At 35.5% G+C, this 10,896-nt stretch overlaps 1 non-coding gene across 1 annotated transcript; it reads left to right on the top strand.

Moving 5' to 3' along the window:
- The first annotated feature begins 7,396 nt into the window (after positions 1–7,396).
- On the top strand, positions 7,397–7,467 carry TRNAG-CCC (transfer RNA glycine (anticodon CCC)). The gene has a single exon. It is a non-coding gene; the product is annotated as a tRNA-Gly (tRNA).
- The last annotated feature ends 3,429 nt before the right edge of the window (positions 7,468–10,896 follow it).

Here is a 10,896-nt window from a genome sequence, read left to right as displayed (position 1 = left end):
AAGAAATTTAGAAGTGTAGATTTGCCGGAGCTTTGTAATCCGAATATTCCGATGGTTTTTACTTTTTTATTTTTATACAGATCAATGTTAGCTTTGAGAAGGCCAGCATGCATTTTGAGAGTATCTCCGTTGATAATTTAAAAATTTTGGCAAGATTCAAATTCACTTTCAAAAAGCCTTTTAGCGTCTTAAAGCATTTGAGTATAGCTTTGATTTTAATTTGGGTTATTCAGCATCCTACTAATCGTTCTCCAGAAATTTTAAATAGAAAACTGTGTGTCTCGGATTTAATAGAATGCCTTTTTTAATGATTCAGTTTAATAATTCTGTTTCGCGAAATCCTTATGGTTGAATAATTTTTAAAGGCTATCTATTTATTTTTTGAACTTTGGCTTTAAAAATTTGGATGGTAGGTTTTTTAGGAGTTTTAGGTGTTATAAAACCGCAGGCTTTATTTTTTAGAGATGGTTTTAGGACTTCTTTTATAATAAGCTTTCAATTTTATTGACCGAGGAGAAAAGACTCAGAATTTATTGTCTTTATATTCGAGAGAATTATCTGATTTTACTCATCAAGAATTAAATTTTATTCTCCCTTCGCATTTTAATTATTTCCGCAAATGTTTCATGTACTTTTAGTTTCTTTTAACTTTTGCCTTCTTTCAAATAATTGAGATCAATTATGTTCGAGAAATCCTTTTATATATTTTTCAATATTCTGTAATATTTGCCCAACTATTTGTCAGTCAGAGCAAATGATTCAATCATTTTCCATTTATCTGCCTTTTAATCGTTCGACTTGTTAATGATGTACTCGTTAATGACATCCGAGATGCTGTCGATTTTGTCTTGAATGATATCTCATATTCTCTTTATTCAGCTCATGAATTTTTTATATATAATGCAGCAGTATCAAATTGGCTGCTTTCGAGAGTTATACTTTTTTGTCCACGCTAATGCTATCATTCGATACATCGATGAGATCGACGAGATGTTTTTAGTTACGATAGATATTATATTTAATGCTGACCGACTTAGAGCATATTGGATGGCGAGATTCGCTTATTTCGAACTCCGTATTGAAAATTTGATTCAAAAAGCTGCTTTTTCCTTTGATTGTGTCATCGAAGCTCATCGAAAGAACACTAATACTTTTGTTTGCAACCCAAAAGTGACTTTTTTTGAAGCAGCGTAGAGCTCCTCTGCTGTCTTCAGTAATTAACGGAATTGGGCTGTGATTTTTATTAATTCTCATGAATTAAACAACCAGTTCCTCTTCGGCAGAACATAGAATATGATTCATAGCATAGGCTTCGTTGAAAAATATCTGTTATTTCGCACTTTTGGGTTGCCATAAGTTGCAACTTTTGTTTGTCTTTTTGACTAATCTCCGAATTTCACTAAGAGCAGAATCGATCCGGCAATGCTTTTTCACTGCTGAAAAGATTATCCGAAGCGCAAGAATCCGGAATTGAAATTCATAGGACTCACTTGGAAAATCGGATTCATTGATTTATTTTATAAAGTGTTAATCATCTTCAACATAAAATTATCGAAATAACGACACAGATATTGGCTCCTGTTTGCTGAAAGCGTAGAACTCCATATTTGAAAGTTTCTTGACTTCGACTCTGCACTGCGGTTCAGTGATTTTCATTCCTTCAAAAGTTTATTAATTCTTCATTTAGGATTCTCCCACTTGCCATTGCTGTTACTCTGAACGAAGACTGCATCGATGCTCAAATTTGCTTTTCAAAGCCTTTATTTTTTAATTACTCAAAACTTTCATTTGATAATTTTTGGACGATTCTTATATTATAACTTCAATTTCGAGTTTGATTTCGAATGCAATAAATATTTCTTTTATTTCTTCGCCAGAGAGAATTTCTTAGAGAGTTTTATTTTGCGTCACATCTTTTTGAATGTCTTCTTAAGTTACTATCTGACTAATAATAGCATTTTCCTCGAATTTTATCGACAGATACTTTAATACTTCGGATAATTTCACCTCAGTTGGCACGAGTTCGTTTTTTAATGTCTTCCCATTTACTTTAATTTTTGGGGTTACACAATGCCTAAGTTAAACATTTGCTACAACTATATCCTTTTGATACTCTTTGTAATTCTGAAAGAAATAGTAATTTTTTCCTCGGACTTTTAAATGACTTTTTATTTTTTCAATGCTCGTACCCAATTAAAAAATCGCGGTCTCATTTGAATCATCTAAAACAGTGATGTATAATTTTATTTGAAGTTCTAGCTCAGAAATGCCGAAGCCATAGACAGTGGCAATGCTGCTACCCAGATCTACAATCTCTTGGCATTTATTTTGTAGTTTATCCTCTAAAAAATATTGACATTTCATTTATGCTGAAGTATTAAACTTCGACAATATGGTATTCAGAGTGTCCATTTCTGAATAGTCTACAATTGCATCTTTATATCGAATAGTTCCATTTCGTAATATAAGTTAAGGTTTTTCAACATTTGCTTTTTGCATCGAGCTTCTGAGGCCTTATATTTGATATAATTTTTATAACTTTTCTTTCAGTAAGTTTGTTTTTTCCGGTTTTAATAAAGCTATACTTTTATCAATCGCTTTTATTGTCTTTTATATTTATTTTTAAATTTCATGAAGTTAAAATTTCATCGATCGGCACTATTATTCAAGCTAAAACATAGGATTTTAGCATGTTTTTTTTGTTTTGTCTCTAATGAAAGTTATCACGTCAATTATGGTCTGAACCTCATCGATATTGACTGCTTAGCCCTTCGCTTTCATAATTTCTGTCAGCTCTTAAATTATCTTATTCAATTTCTATCTCGAGCCTGATGACTTCGTTATTATTATTTCTCTTTGCTCTTGAATTGCTTTAATTAGTGCCTAAAGCCTTTTTAATAACTATTTACACTCTTAGTACTATTCTTTTTCTTACTAATCCGCGCTTTAGTCAATGCCTTCATTTACTATTTTTTAAAGCCTCTGAATGCTGATTTCTGCTTCAGCTTCAGAATTCATTTTTAGGAGTTTGAGTTCTGCTGTAAGCTTTAATAGGCAATTTAAGCCCTAAATCTTGTTTGTGAAGATTTATATCTCAATTTTTTCTTCATAAAACCTTTTACTGTCTGACTCCTGGTTTTTTGGCGTTTTGGAGCTCATTGGAGTTGATAAGAATTTCTATTTGATAGCATTGGGCGTACCTTATTAGGTAGATTTTGATTAAGACTGGGGTCTTCTTTGTTCATTCGATATGTGCGATATGTGATAAATAAATAAAATATCTAATTTTCAAGTGACTCCGATATAAAGTGATTTTGATATCAAAAGAATTATTTTATTTTTATTTTATAAAACAAACAGAAAAGAAGGCTGACTCGTATTCTTGATCAACCAGTTTTTCTATTACTTCATTTGCGATATTTGGCGGAGCGTCCACAATTTAGTTATCCTATTTATTCTGCTTTCGCAATCGATTACCGTTTAGATTATGAGAACTATCTCAAGCCATTCGAGCCACAATAACTCAATTGCTGAGAAAGCAAGAGACCTTGATACCTGTTTCATGGGTGGGCTTATTTGATATACTAATCGATAAGCTAACAAATATCATTGACTTCTCTCTATTAATGGAAAATAGGTCGATGGAAGGCATCGGACTAGAGCCTCAGCGAGTTCTATGTTTCTGACTCATTCTGTATAGCTTATAAGCATTATGCGATGAAGCAGCTCATCAGCTAATTCATATTATTATATTGGGAGTATTATAATTATGAGTTCCATCAATTCCTCGCATTGGAGACCCACTTTCGTCTTATCCTCTAAGCCTCACAATGACCACAAAAACCTCGATATCCAAACTCAATTCGTAAGCAAGTGAGTGCATGTTGGCTCACGAAGAGTTGAGTGATAAGCTCGAACAATAATAAACATTTATATTTTTCAATAGCAGATAGCATATAACACCCCTATCTTTTAAATTATTAAATCGTTACTCAAGAATATTAATGAGAAATTGCACACCGATGAGCAGAATTGTTCCCACATATAAAAAACCAGATAGTTGCAATCTAAGCCAGAGTGGGAAGTAAGTCACACAGTCTCAAAATAGTCACAATTATGCAACTGGTTCTTCTCCCCATTCTGTTCCGAATGAGAATAGAAAATCAAGCCATAATGGATATGTCGATTCCTACAAGTATGTGTCTACAGTCCTCGACTAGTAAGCACGATACAAAAATCCAGTGCGGATATCACAAATCGCCAAGGATTAATATGATGAAAGGAATCGAAATATGCCCAAAGCCCAAAATACATAAAACTGCTATGGCTAAATGAAAAGAAAGCTAATGGAGCTCGAACAGAGATTAACAACACTCAAAGATAATTATGAAGTATCTAAGAAGAACAAAAAGACTAATTCCAAAATGACACATTATAAAAGTATATGCATACAACAGAGCAATAATGTAGTAGAAAGGACTACTGCTGTCGAGAAAAGCATTGGTGTAGAGAAAGGTTAAGTCTTTAGTGTTACAAGCATGGCGAATATTAAAAAAAAGATAGAAGCGATGAAAAGATAATGCAGAAGTGACGATGTATCCTTTGCGATGTATTCCTTAAATGATGGGCAACAACTAGTAAATAAAGCATAAGCCAAAAAGATCTCAGATCAGTATGAAAATACAGATCGAAATTAGGATTCGAATTAAAGAATCAATTTAAGTCCAAACTCAAATGACAATGTGGCGAAGACTTTGACTGATGAGCATGTTAAGAGTACAGATCAAACTCTTGTGGAGACTGTCGGTTCATGCAGCAAAAATGCATTCATTGAAATTGTCGTGAAATAGAACAAAAAATAAAAATAACCAATTAATTATGCTTTCAATGCTTCTAATGATGATCATCTAGTTAAATAATCCACTGAATCCATCCTTGAACAAAATTGCAAACATGAATGCTCACTATATTAGTCCTTCTCACTTTAGAAGTAAGCAAATCTCCTTCGGAACAATAGTGTCTCTGGCTCGAGACTGATCACACGAACTATTAAGCCACTATAACCTTCTCCTTCTCATGCAAACCAGAAGAATGCCCCAACTCATTATACTCGCACGAACGCTCGCTTGAATAAGCAGAGTAAGTAACAGATTTATTACTATTCGGAAGTTCTTTCGGCCCTTTCAGCCACTCCTCCGAACACATTTCAGCAGCTTTGCGTTCATCATTTCAAAATGTCTTTCCAAATCCTGAATACCATCAAAACTAACATCATGAAATAAATTCCGTCGAGGCCAGTCGCAAAGGCCCTGCCTCCGCCGCACAAGAAGCATACAATTATATTTGACCTTGATGAAACACTCATTCATTGCAATAATAAGAATTATGACTAAAATTCGCACTTGTCAGCCTGGAAGCCCATCTCTGACGTTAAATTTTCTATAACCCTCAACCACAAAAGGATTAGGATCGGCGTCAATATCCGGCCTTATGCGAAATAATGTCTGCATGAGCTAAGTCAAAATTTTGAGCTAATGATATTCACGGCGAGCCACAGCTCCTATGCCAATGCTATCATCGATTATTTGGACCCCAATAAAACGACTATCTCTCATCGCTTGTTTCGAGAAGACTGCTATAAAACTGAAGAAGGGTACTACATTAAGGATTTGCGAGTAATCGACCGTAAACTTGAAAACGTGCTGCTGGTTGACAATGTAACAGTTTGTATGTATATCATAGGCTGCATACAGCTACTGCTTACAGTTGGATAATGGAGTACCAATTGTGCCCTTCTATAACAATAAAGAGGATTCAGAGCTGAAATCGCTCGTGAAATATCTGAATTAATTCTTCAAAGGCTAGAGACAAGAAGCCAATGGGCATGACAGAGAATTAAGTAAGGAGAATAGCAGTTATAAAATCAAGGAGAATACTGAGAAGATGAGAAAAAGCATGAAGAATGCCGAAAGCAGCTTACGATAGCATAGTGCGAGAACAATGAAGCTTGCGGACTATGAAAAATGTAGGAGTTAATAGGCTCTTCTCGGTTTAATATTTTCATGATGGCAACATTTGCCGTAGTTTGCACATATAATCTATGCAGTATCTATCAAATTTATCATTTGTATTCCTGGATCATACTCAAACTGAATGCGGTTGTCCTCTTTCAGCTCGAAATCTGACCAGAAATGTGAATGTGGGAGTATGGAGTGAATTATGAATGAAATGAGATATATAGTAAATTCGAAATCGTTTCGAATGTTTGAGCATAAGAATTCAGAAATCGAGTAAGCTCTAAGTTATGTCATGAAAAACGTACCTTTTCACTTAATGCTCAGCTGCTGACATAAATCAAGTCAAATGGCCAGCTTGAAGAGCACCATAGGAAGGTTTCCGAAGCCAAAATATACGATCGACTCGAAAAGAAGTATATTGATAAGTAGTTCCTGAAGAAGTAGCTCGGCGAGGGTTATTAGAGCTCAGGCAGCGATTCAGAAGAAGAACATTAGTACAAAGGACTCAATTTCCATCAAGTTAAGTACCTCATCCGAAAGAAACTCATCAAGAAGAACTTCAATGCTTAGTTCCTAGAATAAATTGTCCTGCATTCTTTTCCAGAGTAAGCCAATGCCAATGAGTCTCCCTCCAATATCGAAATTAACGAGAATAAGTGTGGAGAGCAATTAGAAGACCTGAAGATAATCAACGAAGCCAATTAAATATTTATGGAGGATATGAAAGATAACAACAGTCTGTTTGCTCTGAAATATATTATCGACGGGCTCTAAAAGTATGCTCAAGCCAAGAGAAAACCTAAAAATGATGCGTGAATCACTGTTCATAATCAAATATGCTATAAATTAATGTCCTATCAATATTTACACTTTTCCCAATAATAATTAATAGTTGGCACTGCATGGCCAAGATCCATTATAGCAATGCCAACTATTGTTTACTATCATTTTAAATTAAGGCTAATTACCGCAAGTCCATTTTACGTAATAAGACGTCAGATAAAAGAAGTTTTTAGCTAAGATTTTATGATGCGAATTTTGTGATATTAATGGATAATGGAGCAGATCGCGATTATGAAGTAACTTCGGGAGTGATACTTTGAATTTAATGACGATTGAATAAGAGAAATCTTATAAAAAATGAGACATGCGAAATCTACATCACGCTCATTGTTGTCATGTAATTTATATCTTTGGAGAATGCACAATTGGTTTTAGTGGTTTTGGATTTTAATTTGGATGTGAATAATTTGTTCAAAATATGATAGGCTTGCATTGACAATATACAATAAATTTAACAAAAGCATGGGGATGCAAAATAGAAGCAGATTAGAAGAGAATATATCGTAAATGAACAATGATGCTCAACTGAACAGACTTCTTCGTTAGTTTAGTGGTAGAATGGCAGATTCCCATTCTGCTGGCCCGGGTTCGATTCCCGGACGAGGAATAATTTTTATATACATCATACTCTATACTCTTATTCGCAATCATCACTTATTCATATTACATTTGCCATTCAATTTATAAATCATAGGCTGTCTATACATCGGTTCATATTTATAAATGGAGAGGCGAAAAGTTTGTAGTTACTTTCAACGAGGTTCCTGTAAGAAGGACAAATGCCCATTTGTGCACTTAAAATAAACTCGCAAGAATTGTTAATTCTACATGAATGGATTCTGCAAGAGAGGAGACACTTGCAATTTTTATCATCCCCCCAAAGAAACAAACGCACAGAAAGAAACCCGCAAAAAGTTTAAGCCTGCGGTCGAAAAAAAATAAATCAAAGAGGAAGAAATGTATGAATAGTTCATCACGGAGGAAGGGTAATAGAAACACGAGCATTAATAAAAGAATTAGGAGGCCCAAGAAAACCAAGAAGAATTGATGCGAGAGGGATAAAAGGAAGAGGAAGATAATGAAATGACTCGCACTGCTGACAAAAGCACTGTCGATTTAATATAGTCATCCATTGCATAGGACCAAATAGCGATCGATGAAAGGAGAAACAAGTAAAATCGAATCCGAATAATGCTCGGTTTGGATGATTCATCCTCTTAATCCGAGTATTAGTAGCAGGAGGCGATGGAGAAGAAGCCGTAAGTGAAAATGAAGCCGCTGAACTTTCAAAAAATATATCCCAAAAAGTTCCCGGATTACTCTAAATCGGCTGAGACTAAAGCCAAAATCCTGAAAAACGAATAAAAATATTTTGGTGGTAAAAAGTTCTTAGATTTCCTGAGTACGATTCATTAGCCTGCATAAAAATAGTATTATCAAATCATCAGAAAGTTCCAAGATTCTTTCCGACTTGAGGAAGAAACTGAGAACTCCTAAATAGCCTAGCATTAGCCCAAGCTGTTCAGGATAAATTTAAGGCCACTTTTATACCAGCCGTAGATCAATTTACACTTCGAAATGGTGGAGGATTTCATCGAAGTGCAAGTAGACTGTAGGAGCTATCCGCAATAAAAAGCCAAACTAAACATAATCAACTATAGTATCCCTGAGCAATATCGAGACAAACTGAACCTGGAATTGAAACGGACACACGAAAAAAAGACTATTTTCGAGACACTCAAAATATTCATGAACAATTTCGAGAAGATTTATGAGTTGATAAAGTCCAAACTCTAAAATTAGTACTTCAGTCGAATCGAGCTAGATGCCAAAATAGAGAAGAGAATAAGCCAATAATCACAGCCCAGTCAGCAACGTCAAAAAAGAGCCAAAAAGGCCAAACCAACGCAGTCTGAGAATGAAAACCCAGATGTGAAAGTGGAGAAATATAGTGTTGACTAAAAGATTGTAGTAGGAAACATGAACTACGACATAATTACACAGAGTTTGATGGTTAATAATTGCGAGTATGTGCTGGTGGAGAGAATACTGCTCTTTATCGAGTGCATTTGTGAGAAGCAGATCATACACATCCTCGAAACTGATCGTAAATAGATGAAAATTGGAGTGAAATTGCATTGCAAGAAGTGTCAGATGGTGATACGAATTGCATTGAATAGGGAAGTGATGCAGTTGAGATCGACTCTCGTTGGTAAGTTGGGGATATAGAATGGAAGACTCGTCGAAGTGGGTGGTATTAGCTGGAGGATCGGCTGTTCGTGTGATCAAGACATTATCAAAAGCAAGATATACTTATCGGGACAGAAAATGCATACCAATTGTCATTAGTGCTTCAAGAGCATGTCAGTACAGTATATGGGCCTAAAGATATTTAACCCATTTCTTAATTTTAATATCATCGAATAAAAGTAGCTGCCAAATAAAGGGGCATGCAAGCACTTCAAGCTAAGCTTCAGATGGGTTCGATATGCTTGCTGCGGAAGAATGTTTTCATGCGATTAATGCCATACGAAGGGCTCAATCTACCCCCATGATAAAATCGAAGGAACTACAATGCTCTGTGGGTTCTGTTCGATCGAGCAGCCTGCCGGCAAATAGTGTCAGAATTGCCGCAGAGAGCTGGTGCGGGGAGTCGATAAGAGTGGGCATTGGGAGGGAGGTTTGGGATGCCGTGACCAAACACTACTGTCGAAGAAAGATGCCAAAAAATATCAAGGACTTTCGAAGAAGAAATGATATCTCCATAAATATAAGACACTCAATAATTCTGTGATTTTAGATACTGCTAAATGATTTAAAACCGTAAAAAATCAAAACATAAAAACGTACTAAAAACAAAGCACATAAATTATTCTGAATACGACTGTTCGCAACATTCTAAATAAAATACGATTTTTTAAAAGTAATTACTCTTCAATCCCATAAATAGCCAGCTTAATAATTACCGCGAACATTTAATTCATGTAATACCCTAATTAAGCATGCATACATAATATGCAAATAGTAACATCTATCATTAAACGAAATAGAAATGGTATCACAGTTCGTAAATGGTTGTGAAATTATTGTGTTAGGGGTTGGGGGTTGGGGTTGGGGTTGGGGTTGGGGTTGGGGTTGGGGTTGGGGTTGGGGTTGGGGTTGGGGTTGGGGTTGGAAGATTGGAAGCTGGCACGTTCGCAGGGGAATTAGTGTTCGGGTCAGATAGAAGCGAGCGTATCGAGGTTAAGATAGTGCAAACATCATAAATCGGACTCCAGTTGTTATCCAGAATGTCCAGGCAGATGTTGCCGTTATCGTAGATGTTCGGATGAAACATCTTGCTTTTGAAAACGACTTTGGGTGCAATATTTGGATACTGCTCTGGAAATGTCAACTTTAAGATGAAGATACCGCCTTCCCAGACCGTATTCTGTGGTCCGTCGATCACTGCATCCCACTCATAGAGATTATCAAGGTCAGGAACTGCGCTGATGCCATCATCTACTTATTCCTTCATTCTTTGAATATCTTTGAGGAGCCGTCGTCGCGCTGTTGTCGCCATACTTCGTGAGTATTATAAAATATACAGTTTCTCCCATAAATAAGAAACTCTTACCAACTATAATCTCATTTCTACCTTAAAATTAATAAATTTTATCATTACAGATCACAGAGCAGTTTAATTAAGAATCGTTCAAAATTTACAGTCATTTAAATATGCTTTCAATTGAACATCCAGCTTTGAAATAATCAACTCATTAATTGGAAACGACTGTACTTGAATCATTACTCACACTAAATAGAATTGTATTTGAAATTATTACAATCATTGCCATGTGTTATCATGGCTGACATTATGATCGGAGAAGAAACCCGCATTAACTTGAGAATAATCACTGCTGTTATCGAACACCTCCCCGACGTTATTAATCGACAATCCAACCATCCGCTGGCCCTGCGAAAAAGAGCCAACGAAGGCGCCTGCTGATTATTTATAAATTCCCAGTCCTTCCCTCTTGTTATTGACATATTCCCC

The sequence above is a fragment of the Brachycentrus maculatus genome, unplaced genomic scaffold (genome assembly GCF_059751285.1).
Source record: "Brachycentrus maculatus isolate JH-2025_06_01 unplaced genomic scaffold, ASM5975128v1 h1tg000881l, whole genome shotgun sequence".
Lineage (NCBI taxonomy): Eukaryota > Metazoa > Arthropoda > Insecta > Trichoptera > Brachycentridae > Brachycentrus > Brachycentrus maculatus.
Note: the sequence above shows the minus strand (reverse complement) of the source record. Positions and strands in the feature narration are given on the sequence as shown.